Source organism: Dryobates pubescens, chromosome 26 (genome assembly GCF_014839835.1).
Source record: "Dryobates pubescens isolate bDryPub1 chromosome 26, bDryPub1.pri, whole genome shotgun sequence".
NCBI lineage: Eukaryota > Metazoa > Chordata > Aves > Piciformes > Picidae > Dryobates > Dryobates pubescens.
In genome coordinates this window covers 8,027,167-8,050,517 of record NC_071637.1, presented here as the reverse complement: position 1 = coordinate 8,050,517, position 23,351 = coordinate 8,027,167, and the positions used below count along the sequence as shown (strand labels likewise).

General features: G+C 41.9%; 1 long non-coding RNA gene across 1 annotated transcript in view; it reads right to left on the bottom strand.

Annotated features, from left to right (window-relative positions):
* LOC128898578 (uncharacterized) overlaps window positions 1-18,760 on the bottom strand; it is a 134,388-nt gene extending 115,628 nt beyond the window's left edge. The window contains exon 1 of the long non-coding RNA XR_008462890.1: window positions 18,647-18,760. This is a non-coding gene — a long non-coding RNA (uncharacterized LOC128898578). The remainder of the gene's footprint in view (window positions 1-18,646) is intronic.
* Window positions 18,761-23,351: the final 4,591 nt, after the last annotated feature.

The following is a 23,351-nucleotide window of genomic DNA, read 5'->3' as shown; positions in this document are numbered from 1 at the left end:
CAACTGCAGCTGCTGCTTCCAAGTTGCTAGAACCAAACCCTGTAACAAAATTAGCTTTTCCAAATGGCAAAAACAGAAGGTGGCAAAGTGTGACATATTCCCAGGCTCATACACTGAGAAAGCATCCTGGTTACTTTTTTGTTGGTGTGTTTCTTTTTCTTTTCTTTTTTTTTTTAAAGAAAACTTTTAGTACACAGGCTGGGAAAATCGTTACACTCTTAATAAGGATGCAAACTTCTTCCCTGAAGTCAAGTCACACTGATAAATAACAAAGCAGGTGACATTTCCTAGTGACAGTCTCCACTGGCTATTTTTGCAACCCTGAGAAGCAAACTACTGAAAAAAACCCCAAACAAATAAAAAACCAAACCCCAAATCAACCTGCTCTGTTAAGATGGTGGATAAATTGGATGCTTAAGCCCCAATTGCTTCTTAAACATTTGGCTAGACAGGAATCTCTTGAAAGAAAGATTTTCCAGCCTGGTCCTGTGAGACTTGAAGAGAAAGCTCACCTTGTAAAATATCCTACTGCTTCTAGGAAGTCTCACAAAATTAGCTTAATTACTGAAATTGGGCTGAATGCATTGCACCAATGGACTCAGAATCCAAACAGGAATTGCTCATTTGGAGCTAGGCAGCTTGCCCTGGGCAACTTTTCTTCCTTGTTTTAAATTTCAGTAAATATCCTTTTCAGTAAATATGCCAGCATGGTTTTCAGTGCACCAGGATAAGCACAGTGATTAACTCAGCTATCTCTCTCAATTCACCCTCCAAACCTGCAGGTATGTGAGCATTCATATGCCCTGCAAGGGCGTTGTTGTAAGGCAAATGGATTATCCCAAGCTCTGCTACTGCCATTTCCCATGGTAATTTTGTCCCGGTATGTGCATGACCTCTGAAAATGCTGTGTGGTGTTTTATATTCAGGATGTAAACAAGGACAGCCTTTTCTATTTTCCTTCTTAATCCAGACAGGACACTAGGCTTCTCCACCTGATTCTCTTGATAACATACATCGGTGTAGTCAATAAATACACTGCATTTAAGATAAACTTTTTTGTTTTAAACTATGTGGACTAAAGCTATATTTGTATAGCTTTCACCACAATGAACACTGAGCTGCAATCAATAATGCTGTCTTAAAAAAAAATCCCAACAAACCCAAAAACAACACACAAAAAACCCCCACAACAACAAGGGTCAGCATGGAGAAATGGAAAGTTGGAGGTAGGAGAGCTAGCTGGATTTGGATGGTGATGTAACAGGTATCTTTTGTACCATGTCACATTTTATAGTCCAAAGCAAATAATACCAGCTGCTCAGTGTGATGGCTAACTCTTAGCTCTTGCTGGACAATGCAGATATGTGTACTTGTATCTCTATTATGTAAAGCCAACATGAACCCTGCAGGTGCAAGCTTATCTACTCCCACACAAAGATGGAACTGAGTCCAGCTCACCACTGGACAAAGCACTGGGCAGAGGCATCACAGCACAATGCAGCACACACACTTCTACCAGCAGTCAGAAGGGGAAAACAAAGGTACCTGCTAATGAAAGAAAATTTCACTCTAAGATTCTTGCAAAGAGAAAAGTAGAAGATACATTTTCACAAGCTCCAACAAGCCACCCAACATTGCACTGTATAAAGAGTTGATTTGGCATCAGGAGTTTTGCTACCAACTTAACAGGACAAGCTCACCCAGTGTCATCTTTGCAAGTCTCTGCAGCTGACTGATGGGTGTTTCTCAAAGTTAAGACTGAGGCTCCACAGGGTTTTAAAGCCTAAATCCTGCTGACAGTATGCTGTTTCCATTACAAGAGCTATAAATAAATCTCCTCAAATCACCTAAACCCTCATGTCAGTACAATTTCAAATGAGCTTGGACAGAAAAAAACAGCTACTCTGAGCCTGTGTGTTTTGTTCTAACAGCATTCAATGCCTGGGTAACAAGATGAAGAGCTCTTATAAACAGAGAAGAGACAAGCAGCTATAAATTAGATTATAGACTAATATCCACCCTTATTGACAACACTTATCTGTAATACAAAAGTCTGTGCAGACAAGGGGAGTTAAAAGCTCTGTTATCATCAGAAATGGCTCTGTCTGCAGCGAAGCTTAGCCAGGCTCTGTCCTCCCTGTGTCTGGCTTCTGGACCACAGGGATTCATGGAAAGTTTCTGACTTCACTGAAATCAACAGCAACATTAACTCCACTGGAACCAGGTTTCAGTTACCAAACTACATGTTTACACATGAATAAAACAACAGAGATTTGTAAGAAAACTACTATAACCTCATGAAGTCCACCTCTTCCTCCCATGGAGGCTAGCACTCACATACACAAGCACATTGCCTATGCTCCAGCTGGCTTACAAAATACATACTGCCTCTACCAGTTAAGCCCTTCCTTTGCAACAGCAACAAATTTGCAAAGTCTTTGTATATCCTTACACCTCTGGGACTGAGGTTATACAAAAGGAGAGGGTTTTGCAGCACAAGAAATAGCAGCAGTTGAGAGCTGAATTTTAAAACCCTTTACCTGCACTGCTCATGTCCTTCTAATTTAAACTCACACACTCACCTCTGCATCAACAAACAGTTTACATTTCCAGTCTGATTTATCCAGTCTCTTCTTATATCAGGCACTGAAAATTGATGGCTGAATGTGCTTCATCTCAGGCGTTCCTGAGCTTGAAGTTTTGACCTGAATTTCAAGTGCTACCGAAGTAGAGTTTAAGAAAACCACAACAAACGAACAAACAAAAACCCCACCAAAAAACAGACAATGAAAAAAACCCAACCCTCGACCAGTTAAGTGAGATCAACACATGGTATGGAAGAAAGTAGCACTGTGATTTTTTGGGGGGAAAGAAAAACAGCAGAGAGCCAAGGAAGAAAAACAGGGAGATAGGAACAGCACATGCACAAGATACTGCTTTCAGCTGCTCAGAATTTCCTTTGCAAGAGTGCCTTAAACGTTTAAAGAAAAATCTAAGAGACACCTATTACAAAAATACATTCACATATTCCTGCTTGTAAATCAGTTGAATGTGTTTTGGATTTGGGGGTGTCATCTTAACCCCTTCCCTTCAGAGTTTTATACCTCGCAGTACTCTTCCTCAAGGAACCGAACACACAGCTCTGTTTGTTTTCGGCATCTCACAGCACTGTTGCCTCCCCAGCTGCTGTTCCCTCTTCAAATCAAGGCATGGAGTATGCTTTCCTTTGGGCTGTGCTTTATGGGATAACATGCATGTGAGGTGTAAAACATTTCAAACAATTTCCTTTCAGTTTTCGATCCTCTATAAACCGGCAACAATGCTACAGAGTTATAAAAATGTTGGTACAAGATACCAGAAGGGTTCATAACTTCCAGTAATACTTCTACATCTCCACTACTTACACATCCACACAGTGAGCACAGGCTTGAACCTGGAGCAGATCTCTCTGTGTGCAGGTGCTGTGAAGTCTTCCCGCTTCTGAACATCACCACCATGCTGCTTCCCTTCCAGTGCTGCCAGTGACACAATCTGCACATTTCTCATATTACCCTGAGCATTCAGAACTTTACACTCAAACCCTCCTGGTGCCACCCTATATCTATGCAGGCAGACACCACTCTGAGTACAGAGCTGCCCTTTAAAATGCCCATTTCGGCTTACAGCATTCCCAGACAAGCAGAGAGCCTCTATACCTTAGCAGGTACCACCAGAAGCTCCATTTCAACCTAACCATTAATATTGTCATTTGACAGCATCTTTCATTATCCTTCTTCTTCAAGGCTTTGTGGTATATCCGTTCATTAGCATAAAAGATCAAAACTTCATTTACAAGACAAATACCACAAACAAGAAATTAATTCAACAGAACAGATGATTTCAAATGAGAATGGTGATGTTAATTTCAGTGTGAAAAAACTCTCTTAATCCACTAATTAAATTCTTTTCCATCAGATATAGTCAAACATATGCTCTGCCTACACAAGGACTGATTAATTGACCCTGAGATGACATCATCCACCCAGCAGTGGGTATCAAACTGTCCTACACATACAAGAGGCATTAATAAGCCCAAGATACCACCTCCTGCTGCAGAAAAGAAGAACCTGCTCTTTTCTGCCCTGCTGAGCTCACCAGCCCTTCCACAACAGTATGCAGGTTTTCTCTTCTGTTTCTCTGCAGACTCTCCTTAAGGTCCCCACTTCCAGCATGAGGCAGAAAGGATGATGATGAGCACTGGATAAAGCTTGGTGCTACTGTCCACTTTCTTGTATTCACAGATCTGCTCCCCCTTTATCGGCTTGGCACTGAGCAGTGTTTATGGGTTCTGGATGCAGAATGTGGCAGAGCTCCAATTCATGCTGGACATCAGACCACAGGCTCTGCCTTTGCAAGTCTCTTTATCTAGATTAATGCGTGCAAGCTTCAGAAAGACTATTTCAGCAGCCTTGTATAAGGGGCATTAGGCACTGCTGCCTTGGTGCCTAGAAAGAGCCATCAATTCTTATAAAGCAGACAGAAGAACCCTTAGAGGAGATGCAGCTGGACTCACTGACCCTGAGCTTTTTTTCTCTTTCTGAATCCACAGCTCCAGTGAGACCAATGGGAGTTTGGACTTCAAAGGAATGCAGGATCATGCCAATAATAACCAATCGAGAGCCAGTCCTCCATTGCCCCAATCTATATTGACATCCACTGCTAATGGAGACAACTGCTGGATTGCTTGGCTTCCCTGGATTATCTCTAAGATGCAATGCAACATTCAGCTGCCGTGGTGAGCGGACTGCACATCTGGCTCTTCTGTGGCGTGGCTGGCCGCTCATGAAAGCAGGAATACACCATCCTTAAATCCCCATCTGAGAAGCATTAAACTGTGACTCTCACCACTAACTCAAGCTTTCTAAAACAAGAAGATATAAACAAGGAGGATAGAAGAAAGAAACCAGTGAAGTTTCACAATTTAGAGAGAGTAATTAAAATACAACAACCCCTTTTGGAAAAGCACTAAATATATGTGCAGAGCTTTTGTGCAACCAGTTGTTTGACAGCTAAAGTGTGAACACTAAAAGCAACACTGAAATTAAAGAGCAAATATATGGGACTGAAGTGGGTTTCACGACAACACCAGGGAAGAAAAGCTAAAGATGTTAGTCAGAATGACAGGGTTTTGTTTAAGAACACATGTACTGCTTTGTAGCTTGGAAAAGAAAAATTGATTTTTCAGACACTGCTATAAAACATGCCAAGAAACAAGTATAAACCAAAGCAAGCACAAGCTATAACTAGACAATAAAGCATCCAAAATTTTCCATGGATGCCCATTTATGGGTGGAAGAAATTACCCTGTTCTTAACTTTGCTCCTTCTGCCACAGGTCAAAAAACAAGAAACATTTATAGAAAGCAGAATTGATTACTAGAACCCAGGGGCAGAGAGAATTGTCAACAGAGTTGAGTTGATGAGCAACCTGGGACCAGCATCCAAATGACTTGCTTGGTACTGAGCACTATTCAGAGTGCAGTAACCCCTGTGAGCCCAGGACAGGGCCAGATGTACTGTGAAAATGAGGAGTGAAAGGATATCTCCTCTTAAATGGAAGCCCTATTCTGACCACTCGTGGTGACTAGCAACTGGTGTGAGGGCATACAGTCACGTTAAAACATTTCAATTTATTATTACAGGGCAAAACAGGTGCATATCTGTGACCCTCCACTGAGCTGAAAGGAGCTACAATGATTTATATTTGTATCACCTCAGATTGCACTGTGCAACAACCCTTTTTAAAGCACTCATTTTAACTCATGCTACAAGTTATACAGCCAGATAAATGTGCATTACTCATGCATAGCAAATGTGAACCTCAGAGAAGCAAGCAAGTGCTACAAAAGTGCAGTAAGAATAGGCACTGGGGGCTAAAATGACCGTGGAGTTCTGGACTATAAAACCAAAAGCTAAAGAAAATAACTCACTTGTCATCAAGACAATAATTCCACTTGTAATAATCACGTACTGCTTGGTTAAATTTTTTCGGGTTATTTAACCATGCTTTCCAAAATTGCACTAATTTACTCCATCAGTCATGGCTTAATGCCATCTTGACATCTTTGCTTTCATTAGCCCTCTGATTCATTTCACATTTTATGCATCTTTGTGTTTTTTTTCCTTTCCTTTCTCTTTAAATTTTGGCACATTCCTCAGACTCATAGAAGATCTTGTCAAGAGGCTGAAAGTCAGTGCTAGGAGCTGAATACCCAGCTGGCTCTGGAGCCAGGATCTGCAATGACAGATCCCCTCATGTGGCCCAGCCAGGAAGCAGCAGGAGAAAGGCCCTTTCCATACTAACCTTTGAGGTCAACATCTTCCTGTGTATTAAAAAGCAATAGGCCTTTAAAAAAAGAAAGAAACTGCAGGATGAGGCAGGGTGTAGCTGGCATCAACTTTCCCTGGAAATCCAAAGGGATGGCCCCTCCCTGCTGAGTGAATCTGAAGGTAGGAAAACAAAGGTACCTTTTGTGAACAGAGGCCATTTGCTTAGCCTGGGAAGCAAAATGCACCATGCCTTGCTTCACAGAGCATGATTTTCTGGCACATGCTGGCAAAGCTCCATCTGTGTGTCCTCATTTTCCTGCAGTGGTGTGTATTGCCTACTGTGCATTTCCACTGATCTGCCCTCCATGGAGGGAAAACTCTGGAGACCAGACAGGACTGAGCACAGTCACCTCAACAGCTGTGACTGTTAGGGGATGCTGCAATGATGTTAAATGGAAAACCCAAACATCCATCTGTCTAAAAACCCAAACAGATGGGGTTTTAGATGGATATCTAGCTCATGTCTTCATGCAGGGATTGCTCTGGTGCATTCGAGAAGACAACGTCTATAAATATCCGAGGGGTGGGGGGTCAGGATGAAGGTGATGGTCTCTTTTTGGTGGTGCCCAGTGACAGGACAAGGAACAATGGCTACAAGATGGAACACAGGAAGTTCCAACTCAACGTGAGAAGGCACGATTTACAGTGAGGATGATGGAGCACTGGAACAGGCTGCCCACAGAGGTTGTGGAGTCTTCTTCTCTGGAGACTTTCAAAACCTACCTGGATGTGTTCCTGTGCAGCCTGCCCTAGGTGATCCTGCTTTGGCAGGGGGGTTGGACTCAGTGATCTCTGAAGGTCACTTCAAACCCCTAACATTCTGTGATTCTATGATTCTGTCTCCATCCCAGACCTGGAGAGTGGTATCAATCCTAGCATCCCCCGCAAAAGGGAGACTAAATCCATCTTGATTAATCTGCCCAGGGCAGGTCCCAAGCCAGGTGTGGGTGGTGGATAAGCATTATCACCAGAACAACAGGCTGGGGGAAATATTGCTATTGCCTCCTGTGCTCTGAACTAGCAGGTTATCTCAGAGTGCAGAGCAAAGCTGAGCAAATCCTGCAAGTCCCTTCCAAAAAACAATGTTAAAAGAAGAAGGGAGTCGATGCTATTACTGGTGTCCTATTGCAGTTGTAATAAAGAAGTCTCCTTCTTCACTTAATTTATTGCTGCTTTTCCCTGAAACAACAAATACCTTTTGCTTCTGCAAAAACAGTCAGCAGGGAGCTGACTGGCATCATGTGAATGTTACACTTCCCCCAGCTAAAGCCAAGATTTGAAACCACATGGCAGTTCTCACAAGGACTTGTTACACTCCTGTGAGGATTGTAGGACCATGAATCAACAAATTATTACAGTAAACCATAAATACAATATAGCCATCCATGACAGACACACTATTATTCCCCAAAAGCACAGGAACATCAAGCTCACTTGCTGAGCTCAACAGCTTGAAGGCATTAACGTTACAAATATAAAAGAGGATGGTAAAAAAATGTAATTAACTGATTGTATTTAATAAAATTGAATAATTGGCTGATCCTTCCTTCGGTGAGTTTTTCATCTAAATCAAAAGCTACAAAGAGAATAACGCCAAAAAGAATTGGGGAAACTGCTACTTACTTATTTCAGCACGGATTGAACACTGTGGCATGTGTCTGACCTGGGGTATACCTTTTTATCTGGATTTTCCAACACTGGTATGACCTCATGCCTTGATGAAGTAAAAGATCTCAGAACTGAAGACCCTCCTGTGCATCTGCATTCCACTAATACTATCAGTGTAGATCTGCCACTCACCCAAAAGGTGAAGAGTTTGAATGTGACTAATGAATGTAGAAGTAAAAATTCCATTTCAAAAGTGACTTCATCCCATAGAGTCCATATTCTGACGGTATTTAGGCCCTGAAAGATGCAGTATTTTCTAACTGGATTTTTCTAAGGTATCTACCAATTACGTTATACACAAAATCACAGTCAAGTAATTACCCTAATGGTCAGGGGAAAGCTGACTTGAGCAACTACTGTTCTACTCTCCAAATCTTGCTTTCAGAATGGTTGATGAACTGTTCTTAATTTTGATGCTGGGCAAAAACATGGCATATAATTCCATTTAATTTAATACTGACTTGACCAAAGCAAATGCAACAGCACATGCACATTTCAGGAAAAGCTGGGAAAACAGATGTGGTAGGGAAAAAAGAGCTTCATGATTTGATGAAAATCACCAGACCTCAGCAGTGATAGAGAAGAAGGCTGAGTAAGAGCTAAGCAGGATGGAGGAAGCTCCAAAAGGAATTCAGTTAGTGAGAGTATGACTATTGATGATTTAGAGTCCAATAAACTTTCTCAGCCAAATCTCTGAGCAGCACTTGGGAGAACTGCTATGAGACAAATGCCAGTATTCAAAAGAAGGCCAAATTGTAACAGGCAGACACCACAGAGTTTAAGAATAGGCTACTGGATCCTGCTGGATTCACTGCTCTGAGATACTGCTCAGGGTGGTGTGTCTGCTTCCCTCTCCTTTTACTACACAGCATCCTTCCCTGCCTCTCCTATCCTCTCCCCTGTGCTACCACAGCCAAGAAGATGGTGCTTTGCAGGCTGGAGGGGTTATGAGGTGCTGGCATGTGAAAGAGAGTGAAGGGATGTAACAGCATTTGCAGGTGTACATGGACAACCAGACAGACTAGGCTCAGCTCTCAAACTGTCCCTCAGATTAACCAGTATCACTCATGAGAATATACAATCACAAAATGCAGCTTTTCAATTCACAGGAAGTCATAATTGCAGCATTAGCCAAATTAATAACTCACAGATGCCAATAAAAATATTTAACATTATTTTTATCAGTACACCAGACACACAAACTACTGCAGTAACACAACTGATTCCTGATGTGGAAATACCCCATTGCCTCCAGGATCACATGGAGCAGAATTAAAATGTTAAGCATATTCTCTTCCCCAGAGAATGCTTGATGCCTTTCATTATTCCAGTTTTATATTCATTATTAATTCTTTCCAGATCATTTCTCAAGCTAATTGCTCCTCAGTTCTATATAGCCTCAGTAACTACTAAGAGCAGCAAGCAGCTTAATACAGTAATAGTTCTGGATACATCCATTTCCCATACATAAAGTAACTTCAGTATCAGAGTCACCAGAGGTCTTTCATTTTTATACAAGTGATCTTAAGCAAAAAGGAAAGAAAGAGGAGAAAAAAAAATTGCTTCTGACATATGATACTCGTTCAGCACAAATATTTGAAGCTGTGGGCTTTCCCTGGCATTTCTCTGTACCCTTTGAAGTTGTACCTAGACAAGGGGCACCAGAACTACATGCTGAACTAAAACTGCCACATCTCCCTTTTCATCTCAGGCAATGTGAATATGGCACGTAAAACTACTTCTGGCTGTACTACTTAGCAGCATGGTCAAACAGGACTTGATAAATGAAGTGTTTTACTGAGCAACACCAATGTGTGATGACTAAACAAGAGGCTACATCATTTTTTGTCTTGTCATACAACAAATGGTAATGTTTATTGTCCTACCAGCCAAATCTTTATCAAGCCCTCTTTAAACTAGATCTACATATTAGATGTTCCAGAACATGAGCCTGAACTGATATGTGTACACATAGATGGGAAATAGATCATGAAGAGCACTTTTTCCTCTACTGCATATTCAGAATAAGCGACAATCATTCATGTATTTGCCATCACTTTTATTCCTTGTGCAGGTGACTGATCAAAATCCATACTCCTCTGACAGATCCCTCATCTAAAAGGCAATTTGGCAATGTCTGCTCTAAGTGCCTATTCAATTGCACCCCATGCCTACAATTAAGAGCTTTGGTCTTCCATGTATTCAAGCCTGTAGTCAAACAGCTTCATCGCCTCGTTAGTTCAATGGGAACTCTTTGCATCTAAGCACACTTAAACGGGTGTGTGCACAAGTATTGAGGCATACAGGTTAGCAGTGCTGATGTGTTTGCATTTTTGCAAGTGTATTTTCAGAGAGAAAAGGGTTTTATGGTGGCCTTGAATCCTGACTCACAACACTCATGATGACAGAAAGGAGGAGGAATGGATCCAAATCAATGCAAAGAGCAATCCAAATCCCTCTGCTTCTGGTGGCCATCTGCTCCCCTGCAAAGAGCTTGTTGGAGGTCTGGAGATCCCAGATAAAGAGCCAGTGCAGAAACAACCAATCCCTTACACCTTGGATACTGATGACTCTGGGACACGCCAAACTGATCTGACATTTCTAGGGGTCTGGTGCTTGGAGGCTAGCTCAGACTTGGGTTTTTGCATCAATACAGATATGCAGTGCAAGACACAGTATATTTCTTACTTCAGACCTCGCAGTGTTAACAAGCTCTAAATGGGATAAATTAGAATTCATAGAAAGATTTCTGGAAGCCTACTTAAAAATCTGAAGCATATTTGTTTTATTTCAGTTTACCTTCTACACCACTAAATAAACAAAGAATGCACCAAATGTGTGTAATCTGCAGCAGCCCCTAAATCAGTCTTCTTCACTTGCATGTTTTTCTTTAAACTTCTGAGATGTATTTTTATGCAGAGAAAAAGACATGTAACTTTCATTCTCTTTAAGCCCATTTTTATACTTTTCTGTGATAAATTATTCTTTTAATTTGGAGTCTGGAAAAGAAACTGAAAAGCTATTTTCTACAGGGTGAAACATCATTGTCAAAGTAAAATGAAATCATCCAGTTCCACAGTTCTAGACTTTTTTTGTAAGTGTAAATGTCTAAAGAAATTCTGGTGGAGCTGTTGTGCTGAACCAGTGCAGCAGGCAGTGATGGTAACAGGACTAACAATGACAGAAGATAATTTAGCACATCTATCTTTTTGTTATCACTACTTGATACGTCTCTGGTCTCTATAGCAGCACAGCTGTGTATAAATATTTTCTTTCTTTCCTCTCCTTCTGCAGGTAAATTTACATTTTTCTCTTTAAGACAGCAACTCTCATCCTAGACAGGAACTGTCAATTGTGGACCAAATTCATTCTGGAGTCAACCATAGATCAGCAAGTCCAACCTGTCACCCAACACCTCAGGACTATTAAACCATGGCACCAAGTGCCACATCCAATCCCCTCTTGAACACCTTCAGGGATGGTGACTCCACCACCTCCCTGGGCAGCACATTCCAATGGCTAACAACTCTCTCTGTGAAGAACTTTCTCCTCACCTTGAGCCTAAACCTCCCCTGGTGCAGCTTGAGACTGTGTCCTCTTGTTCTGATGCTGGTTGCCTGGGAGAAGAGACCAACACCCTCCTGGCTACAACCTCCATTCAGGTAGAGCAATAAGGTCTCCCCTGAGCCTCCTCTTCTCCAGGTTATGCTTCACCTTACCAAAAACTTCAGTCAGAAAAGTATTGTATCAAGTAAAATTAAAGTGAAGCTAATTCTGTTATCATTATTGTGCTTAACTGGAGGGTGTTTCAGGTATAAGAAAAAAATAATGTATGGGCTAGAAAGACCACAAGACATACTGAAAGACCCAGATATTCTGAACTTGGGGAGAATGTGGTCCAACCTTCATTCCTCCAGGTATGTTTTGTAATTTACCTCACACAGACCTGAGCTGGAAGACAACATTTCGGAATTTTGGCTTGATGGTGCAGTACAGCTCAGCCGCAGCTCTTCTTGCCTCCATAAAGTACGTTCTCCAGGGCAGCTATCGTGATTATGGATGGTGATTTGGATTGGCATGATGCTTCTGTTCATTGTGTATCAAACCCAGGGATACAGAAGTTCAAGAGAGGATCCAAGATCCAAAGAATCTTGTTTCAGGAAAAGCACCTCAGCACATGGGAAGCTCTGCGTATGTGGAATTGTGTACCGCTAAGGATGACGGCAAATGAGCATTGCCTTCCCTCCTCAGACAGCAGGATCGGAGCGACGCCACAGGATGCTTAGGCATCAATTTGCTGAGCACTGCTCCAGACACTACGGGGTGTTTCATGTCTCCTTCTAGCTCAATATATTATCCCTTTGGCATCCTGCCACCTTTGTCATAACTGATTATAATTTCAATTTGATGAAAAACTTTGGACAGACTGCTCTGAGTCATGGCAGGGAGAAACCATATTCATTCTAGAGGTTTAATTTATACCTGCCAAACATTAGGCATACAGTGCACTGAAAAGGAATTCAAAATGATAGATACAAACAAATTTCTCCTGCTGGAAACTTAAAATGCTCTATGACTCAAGACTGGGTCTTGATTTCCTTGGTTTACTACGTAAATAATTTAAACAGTAAGAGAATTCTGCATTCAAGAGTGGTGCAGGTAACTCTGGGACTGATGGGATGAGTCTCTCTCAAAATAAGCATTTACTGGAAAGGATTTTCAGGTAGTGTTTGGGAAGGGTTAAAAATGCAACAAATTGTGCACATGGAGCACACTAGTAAGCTAGGCTACAGGAGGGCAGTGAGAAGTCTAGCATACAAACATATACAGGGAATAGAAACGATCTTCCTTTAGAATATAATCAGCAAGTGAAACTATCCAGACAGTGTGGAAATAAATTGGAAAGTTTTTGCTGCCCAAAGAAGCAAGAATCAGCATCCATGGTAGAAGTGATGCTAAAGCCTTGAGGCATTGAAGGATGCATCTCAAAACATGGAGGCAACAGAGCAGTTGGAATGGGCTACCGGATGAACAAGGAAGAAATTCTCATCTTACAGAGAGGAGTGAACAGGTCCCAGCCCCTCATAGTGCATTAGGGCTACAGCTCTGCGTACAGATAAAACCATCACATCAGCTTTAAAGAAATAACTCCTGCTCACAGCAAGAGACACAAGCATTTGCCAGGAATTAGGAAAGCTCTACATACAGACAGAATGAACTCATACTCTGGCTGCAGTGAATAATCATTGCTGCCCACAATACAGCATCAGACAGGGAAGTTTGTTAGGGAAGTTTTTAACAAGTCATTAGGCAATGGCTTTCAGAGAGCAGATAATTGGATGTGTCTTTAGGTCATTGACTAAGTACTGTTACTTCCAGCTAGAGAGGAAAAAAATTACTGTAATTTCTGTAATTAAAAATAAAATCAGTATATACTCAGCCTCCATCTAACAAAACCACAAACATTTGTCAACTGTACAATTATACTGAAACACTGAAACTTGATCTATAAGGCAATCTCCTGGGCATCAGCATCTCAATCCAGACAAGATTAGTTGATCCCTGGAATCAGAACAATCATGTTCTGCAATGCTCCCAGGAGAGCTGCTGCTTTCCCAGCCTACTCAACAAGCTTTCAGTGGAGGCTTCACCTGAGCTGACCACAGAGCAGCCCAATCCCTATTCTGTCCCAGGGCAGCAGCACATTTTGCAGGAGTAGATGGGTATCTGAACACAGGGAAAGCCTCAGGATGTCATAGTATCCCACTCCAGACACCACTTGCAAACTGGGGATTAACTAGACTAAACCCCCATTGGTCAGATGCAGTCTCCACTAAGCCTTTTGAACTGTAACAAGCTCCACAGCTGCAAATACAACTTGCTCCTTCTGGCCTCTTAGTACAGCTCTCCTCCATAAAGGGTTACAGCACAAATATTATAACCTTAATACTACCTTAAAAGTAGCTGTCCTGATACAAATATGGCTAAGGAGACTTAAACCAGACCCTTGAAGAGAATTGGACACAACCATTCCATCAGATTCAGTGTTCAGAAAGCCATGGACATCCTGCAACATTCTTCCTGCCTTTGTTTTGGCAGGGAGGTCTAACAAAATGCCAAAGATGAGCAAAACCAAACCTAAACTTTCCTGTGCTGGAGATACTCAGCTTCAAGGTCTCACCTCCACTGTTTTTCAAAAGAAGGCAGCTCAAGGAACCGACTCCTTGTGCACTGCTTGTCTTGCTATAAACTATGCTAGCCTGTGAAATTCTGATAGAAATACCATTACAGCCTGATCCAGTTCATGTCTTTTCCTTCCTGCCTATGTCTATACTGGTGTAAACAGAGTGTTCAGTTTTCTAAGGTACCAATGACTGGAAAGCCATAAACCAAGAGCAATGAGATTGCAAAACAAATGCAAACAGAATTCTGTACAAAACACCCATAAATACATCCATAAAAGTAACTGACTGCATTAATTATTAAACTATTTTTACATGCTCTGCACTGCAAATTGCAAAACTACCTAAATGACTCCAAAATATCCCCAGCGAAGCACTTCTGAAAATCCCACACTGCAACTTCATTCTGTTTTACACCACCTCGACATAAATACAGCTTATGAGAAGAGAGGTAAGTCCTTAACCAAAACAGAGTAGATGGTATCTCTCCAGAACACACTGTGTTGATGCTTGAGTGTCCATTTTGCAATGAAATTGGTCCACTGTATTTTATCTACCTGCCTGACAGAAAAAGAGGAACTGCCAAGCACTCATTAATATCTTTTTATCAGTATACTAGCTGCTAAGCTAAGATTTTATTAGCAATGCAACCAGGCATTGTTGCAATTATGACAGCATGGCAGAGCTTACATACAGAACTGGAAAGTGTGGAGATATTTCTTACATTTGTACAAAAATAAAGCACATCTTTAACTTCTGCAGTCCTAAAATGCCTGCAGATACAGGGGAGTACAGTGACCTTACTCTGTTTGCTCCTACAGAGGAACTATCTGTTTGTGAGTTATTTCAACAGCTTTGTCAAGATAGTGCTGTTCTCACTATTTTATGCTCTTCAATTCCCAACAGCTCCAAGAATCAACAGGGAACTCAGTTGTTCAGTGCAGACACACCCCAAACCCCCTTCTTTGCCAGAAAAAACATGGAAGTGGCATAAAGGACAGATTTATTTGGCTCATGTTGAAGGCTTACTCTTCCTTTTTTATATTATGGCAGCCTCTAGGAGCCACAGCAGTGGATCCATCCTCACTAGATGAGGACAAACAGAATTAAGAATGTTAATTAAACCACAAGATGCTTAAACTCCAAGCCAAAATACACACCAAGTAAGACAGAACTATGATAATCCATGAACTTCCATTCTGCCCAAGCTGTGCCAGGAGACATCAACAAAAGCTATGAATGCTACAATACTTAGATACAAAAAAGCCTCAGTGTCTGAGATCTTACTCAGTATCCATAACCCCACACCAGTTTTTCTCACATCTAAGGGGATATTGACACAAACTTCAACGGGAAAAGCAAGCAAAACATCAGCATGAGCAAACTCCAGAAGTATGCAGCTGAAGTTCGCTGCCTAGAAGGGTTCCTAGCAGGAAGATAGAGCTGTGCACAATTATAACCAAAGAGGAAATGTCAGGAAATACAAGAAATAGTGGTTTGTTTGGGTTTTTTTCAGATGACTCCATGGGCTTCAGAATTTCACTACATGTGAATGACTAATGCTCAGTAAATCACCAATGAAAATCTGATTTTATTCTTACTATTTCTACAAGAATTATTTTTAGAGCAACATTTCATAAACTTAATAAGAAGGAAAAGAATCTTATTAACCAGAAAGCTGGTCTACATTTTGTGGCAATTTTGCTCCAAGCAAGACATACAGCTGAACAATAATTAGGTATAATAACTACATTATGCATGTCTTGCTTCTTGTACACGAGATTCCATCTGTGAATTACAAAAATCAGACATTGTTTTAACTTTGAATTTCTCTGCCCACTACCATTTTCATGTGCTAGGAAAAACAAACCCCTCATTGAGATAGCTTGCTGGGAGTCTACTGCATTTTAGGGGGGGGTTTAACTGTTAATAATTTCAGCAGTTACTGAGATTAAATTAATAACCTGAATTTAGCAAAAGAAATGTTAAGGTTCACCGTACAGCCATGGATGTATATGGGAGATTTATTTATTAATTTAGAAGAAGAGTATTGTGGTGCTCTAGATTAAAAATATATACATATATATGTAGTAACCCACAGGGAAGTGTTTGGAGTATAATCAAAAGCATTTATTTCAGGGCTACTTACAGCTAAAAATTAACCCATTTCTTTGTTAATAAAGTGTAATCAGGCCCCAAAAAGTGTACTACAGAGGGAGATATTCAGATATTCCTCTGGTAGGATAAACATAAACATAGTGGTGATTTCTTGGTTTTCACAAAGAGCTTTCCAAGGGCTTGTCACAGCAGATCTGTGTAAGCTACCAGCACAACATCCCACCTGCAGCTCCTCAGCCCTCACGTGCAGCCAGCACCATGTCAGCAGTGAAAGACCCCACTGAGAGCAGAATTGCAGCCCTCTCATGAAAACAAAACCCTATGCAAGCCAGACTCTTATTGCAACACCAAGTCCTGCCTTTAACTTCAGCAACAATGAAATTTAAAAACAATAATTTGAGTACAAGTGGAAGGGTCACACGGCTGGTACATGATTTTCCTATGCAAATAAAACCTGTATTGGTGGGACTCACAAGCCATCATGCCAACTGATAAGGTGTATAAAATACACTGCAAAGTCTGCACATCAGTGAAATTCGTACCAGTTATAAAGTTCCCTGCCCTCACCACGCAGTTTGAGTCCTTGACAACTGTGTTCTCACCTAAGGACAGTATTCTGAGCTTAAACACATTGCAGGGTCACGTATCTGGGAATTTCACACTGCTGCACACCTTTCAGCACATCTTTCACAATGAAAGAGTAGAGGATATCAGAAAGAGATTCATCCACAGCAAAGCCAACAGGAGCACTGGCACCTGAGGGTTCCCTGGCATTGAGTGAAACACAGCTGGATCAGGTGGGTTCTGTGGCAACTCTGCAGTCAGTAGGCAAAGCTCACCCTATTCCAACCCACTCCAGAGGCCATTCTTTCCAAGGGATGCAAAATCAGCCCACAAGGCTCCTTGAGAAAAATGACTTTGCTCACAGAGCACAAAAATATCACAGTCTGGCTCCGAGTTTCAAGAACTGCTTTAAATTTTCATTAGAGATGTGGAATTGCACTGAGCCACCAGACGCAGATCAGTGGTGCATGGTCAAAAGGACAATCACTAGGGTCAGGCTGCAGCTCCCTAGCCAGATTCATTGTTTACAACTGTCAAATAGTTATTCCTTCTTTCTTCTTTTTTTTTTATTTCCTGCAGGGCTGCAACCGCTCATAAAATCCTTTAATCAAAAGTATGATGACAAAGATAATTATTCCCCATTCAGTGAATGTATCATGAGTACGAAAAATTGACTGAGGCAGGAAAAGAAACGCAATGGAATTTCACCTCCTCTTCTTACCTGCGTCTTTGAGAAGAAGTGAAAGCCTGAAAACCGTGTGCCTGGTCTCCTCTGGCCACATTTTGACAGTTTGAGGAAACTCACCAGGGAATGACTGGTAAATTTAGTTTGGCATTAAAGACACTCTCCCCCTTGAAGTGTTTCATACCACAGGTTCTGTTTTGAAAGTAGGGCCATTTGGCCTCTCCGCTTCTTATTCCTGCCCACAGCAGACAGAAATTCAAAAGGGCTGACAGGAAGAGGTTGTTAATTTGAAAGAGACTCATTGAGACTGAAATGCATCAGAAGAAGGGAATAGCAGACTCAGATATCTGTTTTTCTTGCAGAGGGCTTTGAGTCTGATACCCTGAAATTTCACCATGAAGTAAATCTAAGAAACTAGCCCCAGAGAAATGAAGGCTAGGCATATGGATGTTTAGCTACAAGTTTATCCAGTGGAGAGGAAAACAGGCAGCACAAAGAGACACTTCTTTGGGAGAAGATTCCATCTTCTATCCTGGCCATTCTTGTGCTCAAACACCTTCAGGGGTGAAGGTGAGGTGAAGGCAGGGTGTTGTTACATGTGGAGTGCTCCATTTGTTACAGAGGTAGTACATGTGTTTTTCCTGCTAAAAATAGTGCCCATAAAGAGTGATCTGCCATCAGATGGGTGGGATGAAGATGGGTGATGTGATGAAAGCTGTGGCTGGGTGGTACTCTGGGAGCCCAGGGGAGCTGGACATCATGAGTCTTATCCAGCAAACAGAAATGAGAAAGCCTCTGCAGTGAGCTCTACACTCCTCCCCAGATCAAGCAAAGCACCAACATGGTCAGCTGGGACCCAAACTTATCAACCTGCTGTCCACATCAGCAATGTTTACAAAGTTCCGCCAATGCTTACTGAGAATTGCCCAGCAGAAGTCATATTTGCAGCAGTTGCATTCAAAAACATATTCCTAGACCCCTATGTAAAACATATGAATGCATCCACATTTTTTTTCAGTGCCTTGAACATAGGGGAGAAATGATGATTTTCTTTGACTTACCTGAGGCAGTATTTAGGAGCATTATCCATTCTTACTCACAGCTGCACAACGCTTGATACTTAAGCACGTGCTTGGAATAACATTTTTTGGATTCTTGCAAGGATCTTTCAGTTCAGCAATCTGAAAAAAAAAAACACCACAAGTGATATGTTTTTGGAAGTCTGCCAAAGCCATGATAAATAATACACTGTCCCTGATAGCTTCAATACAGCAGTCGCCTGAAACTCATTTCAGCCAAAGAGCCTTCCCGTCCTGTAAACACCTCTGCTGGTCTTGTTGGTACATGATATTGATCAATTACTAAAACACAGTTGAAGCACTGCATTTCACCAAACTTTTGGGGATATAAATATTATTAAACCTGGTTCTCTGATGATGTTGCACAGTTACAGTTGCATGCCTAAAGTGAAAGGAACGCTGAATGACAAGAGTCACCTGCGCACAGAAATTCACCTGTTTGCCCTTTGCTAGTGTGTTAACCACACATTCAGACTAGGCAAAATATACAAAACATTTGCAGGCAGAGGTTCCTCTCCTCACCCATGCAAATCCAAGGTTTTCCAAGGTTGGATGCAACCCAAATTGGAGTAAAGAGCTGCACAGCCAAGCACTTGAGATCTATCATTAAGTTTAGGAACAAATGTTGCACTAACTAAACCCCTGCAATTCTGTCCAAGTGTATCCATACCTCTGCTTCTGCAAAATTCTGCTCCTGACTTCTTTTAGTTTTCCAGTTTTAGATCCTCTTATTAATGTCATCGTAGAAGACTTCATGCTGAGTCTGGTGTCGTGCCCACCAATGTATCCAAGTCAGAAATTTCCCATTTTTCAGCACAGCAGACCACAGGTATCAGAATTCACCATCTGGCCAAAGGAGTATTCAGAAGTACCAGCATCTCTGCAGTGGGGATATGGGGGAGGCTGGCAGCACGAGGTACTGGAGTAAAATTTAAAGTGTTTGTAAATTAATTTTAGTCACATCGGGCACCTTGCAAACATAAACATAACATCTACAGATCTGCAGATGGAGGAGGTATGTGTTACTCTTCACTCCTTCAATGCCACAACTAACACAATACAGACGTGCAGAAGCTGGTGCAGGAGTTTTCCTGAACAATTTTCAGCAAGAGCAAACAGAAGCAGACCAGAAGAAAAGCCTCATTCTGCCTGTGCCCAACACAAAAACTGCACAAGGAATAAAGCCAAGGGAAAGCTTTTCTCCCAACACAAATGTCTGAGGACCTGTTTAGTGATTAGAATAAGAGGTCTAAATTTAACTTCTCTGCTGTAGACTCTCTGTGATCTAATGCAGGTGATTCCAGGTGGGATTCCTCTGACCACTGATGTGGGCATCAATGCCAGAATTACCTGAGATTGCCTTTACCGTGGATTGAGTTGAGTCACCCACTGAGGCAGTTTGTTCCTCTACCTTAAGGTGGGGTAACCACATTTGCTCAAATGCTTCCCAGTCAGCAGCAAAGGTAGCGTAAGGTGACTGAAATGACACGTTTACCTCAAGCAAGGCAGGTGAGGAAATCTTTAGCATTCTTTGGAAAAAGGCATCAAACATGCCACTAGAGTGGAGACCAGGGGGCTTACCTGCTACATGTGCTTGAGGGGAGGTGCAGCAAGAGCTCTGAGACACTGTTGGCACAGTGATTCTGTGGCTTTTAGCCAATTTCTTCTGGCTGGCAGAACCCTTCACTCACTGGGGAACTGCAGCAGAGATGAGCAATGCTGCAATCCAAGTGTGCATCTGCATAGCTGAGAGGGACACAATCCAAGCCAGTACACAGAAAAACCATGTGGATCATGTTTTGTAGGTGCAGTGAAAGCTTTTTCCAGTGGGAAGTGCGAGATGTGAGGAACATGGATACACAGGAATGTGTATTGTTGTGTCTAGTCTCCTGCTATTGTAGCACTGTAATATACAACTTCTGGATCTAAGCACCACTGAGGATTCCAGCAAAAGACAAATTACTATTTGAACTGAGTTATTTGTAATCAAATTCAGGGACATGTTTTGAAGCTTTATCCATGGGAAGGTGTGCTACAGAAGCACTGCTCTGAGAGTAATGGGGCTATTCATGAGAAAATACACAGGAAGAGCAAGAAAACTGCCCACATAGGCCATAAATCAGCAAAGAAATGTATCACCATACAGTGACAAGAGAACTGGGGCCACCGACAGCCAGCAGGCAATCTGTTTACCTTGAGGGGACAGACCTACCCTTATAGTGGTGAGCCTGAACTCTTCAGGGGGAGCAGAGCAAGCTGACAATGGCAGTGGTATTTCAACCAGCAATTACCATCAAAACATAGACTCATTCAGGCTGGAAGAGACTTCAGGGAGTTTCCAGTCCAGCATTCTGCATGAGGTGTGATGAAGTGCTTGTACCCTTAACTGTCTGTACCCAATACCATAATCACAAGTGGGGTACCATTTTCTTCCTGTAATAGCAGAAATACCTAAACTGAGAAACAGCTAAACTGAGGAGGCATAATCTGGATGATTGGGTAGCGAGGTGGACTGTGAATTAATTGAGAGAAACAAGTCAGAGTTGTGGTGAATGGGACAGAGTCTAGTTAGAGGCCTGTATCTAGTGGAGTGCCTCAGGGGTTGGTATTGGAACTGGTACTGAGACCAGTACTGTTCTATATATTAATCAACAACCTGGATGAGGGAACAGAGTACACTGTGAACAAGTTCGCTGATGACACAAAACTGGGAGCAGTGGCTGACACACCAGAGGGTTATGCTGCCCTTCAGCAAGACCTGAACAGGCTGGAGAGTTGTGTGGGGAGAAATTGAATGAAACACAACAAAGACAAGTCTAGAGTCCTGCATATGGGAAAGAACAATTCCATGGACCAGTATAGGGTGGGGACCAGCCTGTTGAAGAGCAGTGTAGGGCCCTGGTAGGCAGAAGGATGACCATGAGCCAGCAATGTGCCCCTGTGGCAAAGAAAGCCAAAGGCATCCTGGGGTGTTATTAGAAGGGATGACTGTTATAGTGACAGTACAGGTTGCCCAAAGAGGTTGTGGAACTTCCTTCTCTGGAGACATTCAAACCCACCTGGATGCATCCCTGTGTGACCTGCCCTAGGTGAGCCTGCTCTGGGGTTGGACACAATGACTTCTGGAGGTACCTTCCAACCCCTAACATTCTGTGATTCTGTGAAATCAAGGTAAAAATGGACCTGGGTATAAACAGAATTAAAGGACAGATTTCCTTCTTCTTAAAGGAATCCCCTTGTTCAGTGTGAGAAAACCACTGACACGTGGCAGATGGTATCATGAGTTTTGACATATTCTTTTCTTGAGACCTTTTTGAACCTGTATGCAACAGTGGCCTGTGCTACCCACATTCTGCACATACATGATATAGCATTCTTAAAATACAAACACATTTTCCCATCCCTAATTTATTCAAAGAGTTTTTCTTCTACTCCTGTTTACAGACTTTTTTTCCCTCTTTTCAAACAGATGGCACTTTTGTCATGTATTCATTAGCTGAAAATTTCTGATGAATAAATTCTGTGAATAATCCTTGGTCTGCATCTTGGGATTAAAAATTCTCAGCTTCCAGCCACGTAGATAGTTATGCTAGGTTCTGTTTGATAAATTAATTTGGCCTCTTGCTTTGTTTGGAAAGCGAGAGGTGAAAGGTTCTGTGAAGTTGCAATACCTTGTTTTGCTGGCAGCACTACTCCTGGCTGCAGAATGATGCTGGAACTGTCTGCAAAAGCCACAGAAATGATAGAACAGGATTTCAATGTCAACAACCAAAGGAACAGAAGGAAAAACAGCTACAGGCTGCAGAAGTAATGAAAGTGGGATTACAATTTTTCCCTACAGCAATGCTAATTCCTCAAGGAGCACAAAGTAGCAGACTTACTCTGAGAATCCTCAGCCAGTTCACCACGCAGGCAGCTTATCACCACAGACAAACTGCTAACAGACTACTTGTTATCTTCAAGGGCATGTATCATTTCTGGGTTTCATGTGAATTCTGTGCTCATGAAGGATGTAGGAAAGGCATGCTTGAAGAGTAAAGACCTCAGTTTGCCAGAGTAGATTTAATATTGGCCACAGTCGGTGATCTCACACCTGACTATTATTTCTCTTATCAATGTCAATAAAGTCCTTGACCTCACCTGAATCTGCCAAATGAGGCAGTGATTTCTGGAGCCAGCACCAAGCAAGCTGCAGAACATTTATATTTATACTGACCACTGAGTAGTAATGATTTTCATTCTCGCTCAAAATTGGATTTGAAAACTGCTTACTTGCAATGGATAGTTCTGTTCTCTGTCTCCACGAGCTCTCTTGTTCTCCAGATGTTACTGTGATACTGATCTGGTGGGATTTCACAATATCACAGTATCACCAAGGTTGGAAAAGACCTCAAAGATCATCGAGTGCAACCTGTCACCACAGACCTCATGACTAGATTTCATAGTAAAAACACTGCCCTAATGATATGGGATAGTAGAGTTCTCCTTTCAGCCATGTTGCTATGTCTCTCCCTTAGAAGAGATCACATAGCCTGTTGGACAATCAGAAGTCACAGAAATATGTGCTGGTGAATGTCTCAGAAGATCACTGAATCTCTGCCCTGCCCTGAAGCATGGTCACACATGCTACAGTGAGTCCTGACAGCTGTTTAGTTAACCTTTTGTTTAAATCTTCACTGAACAAATA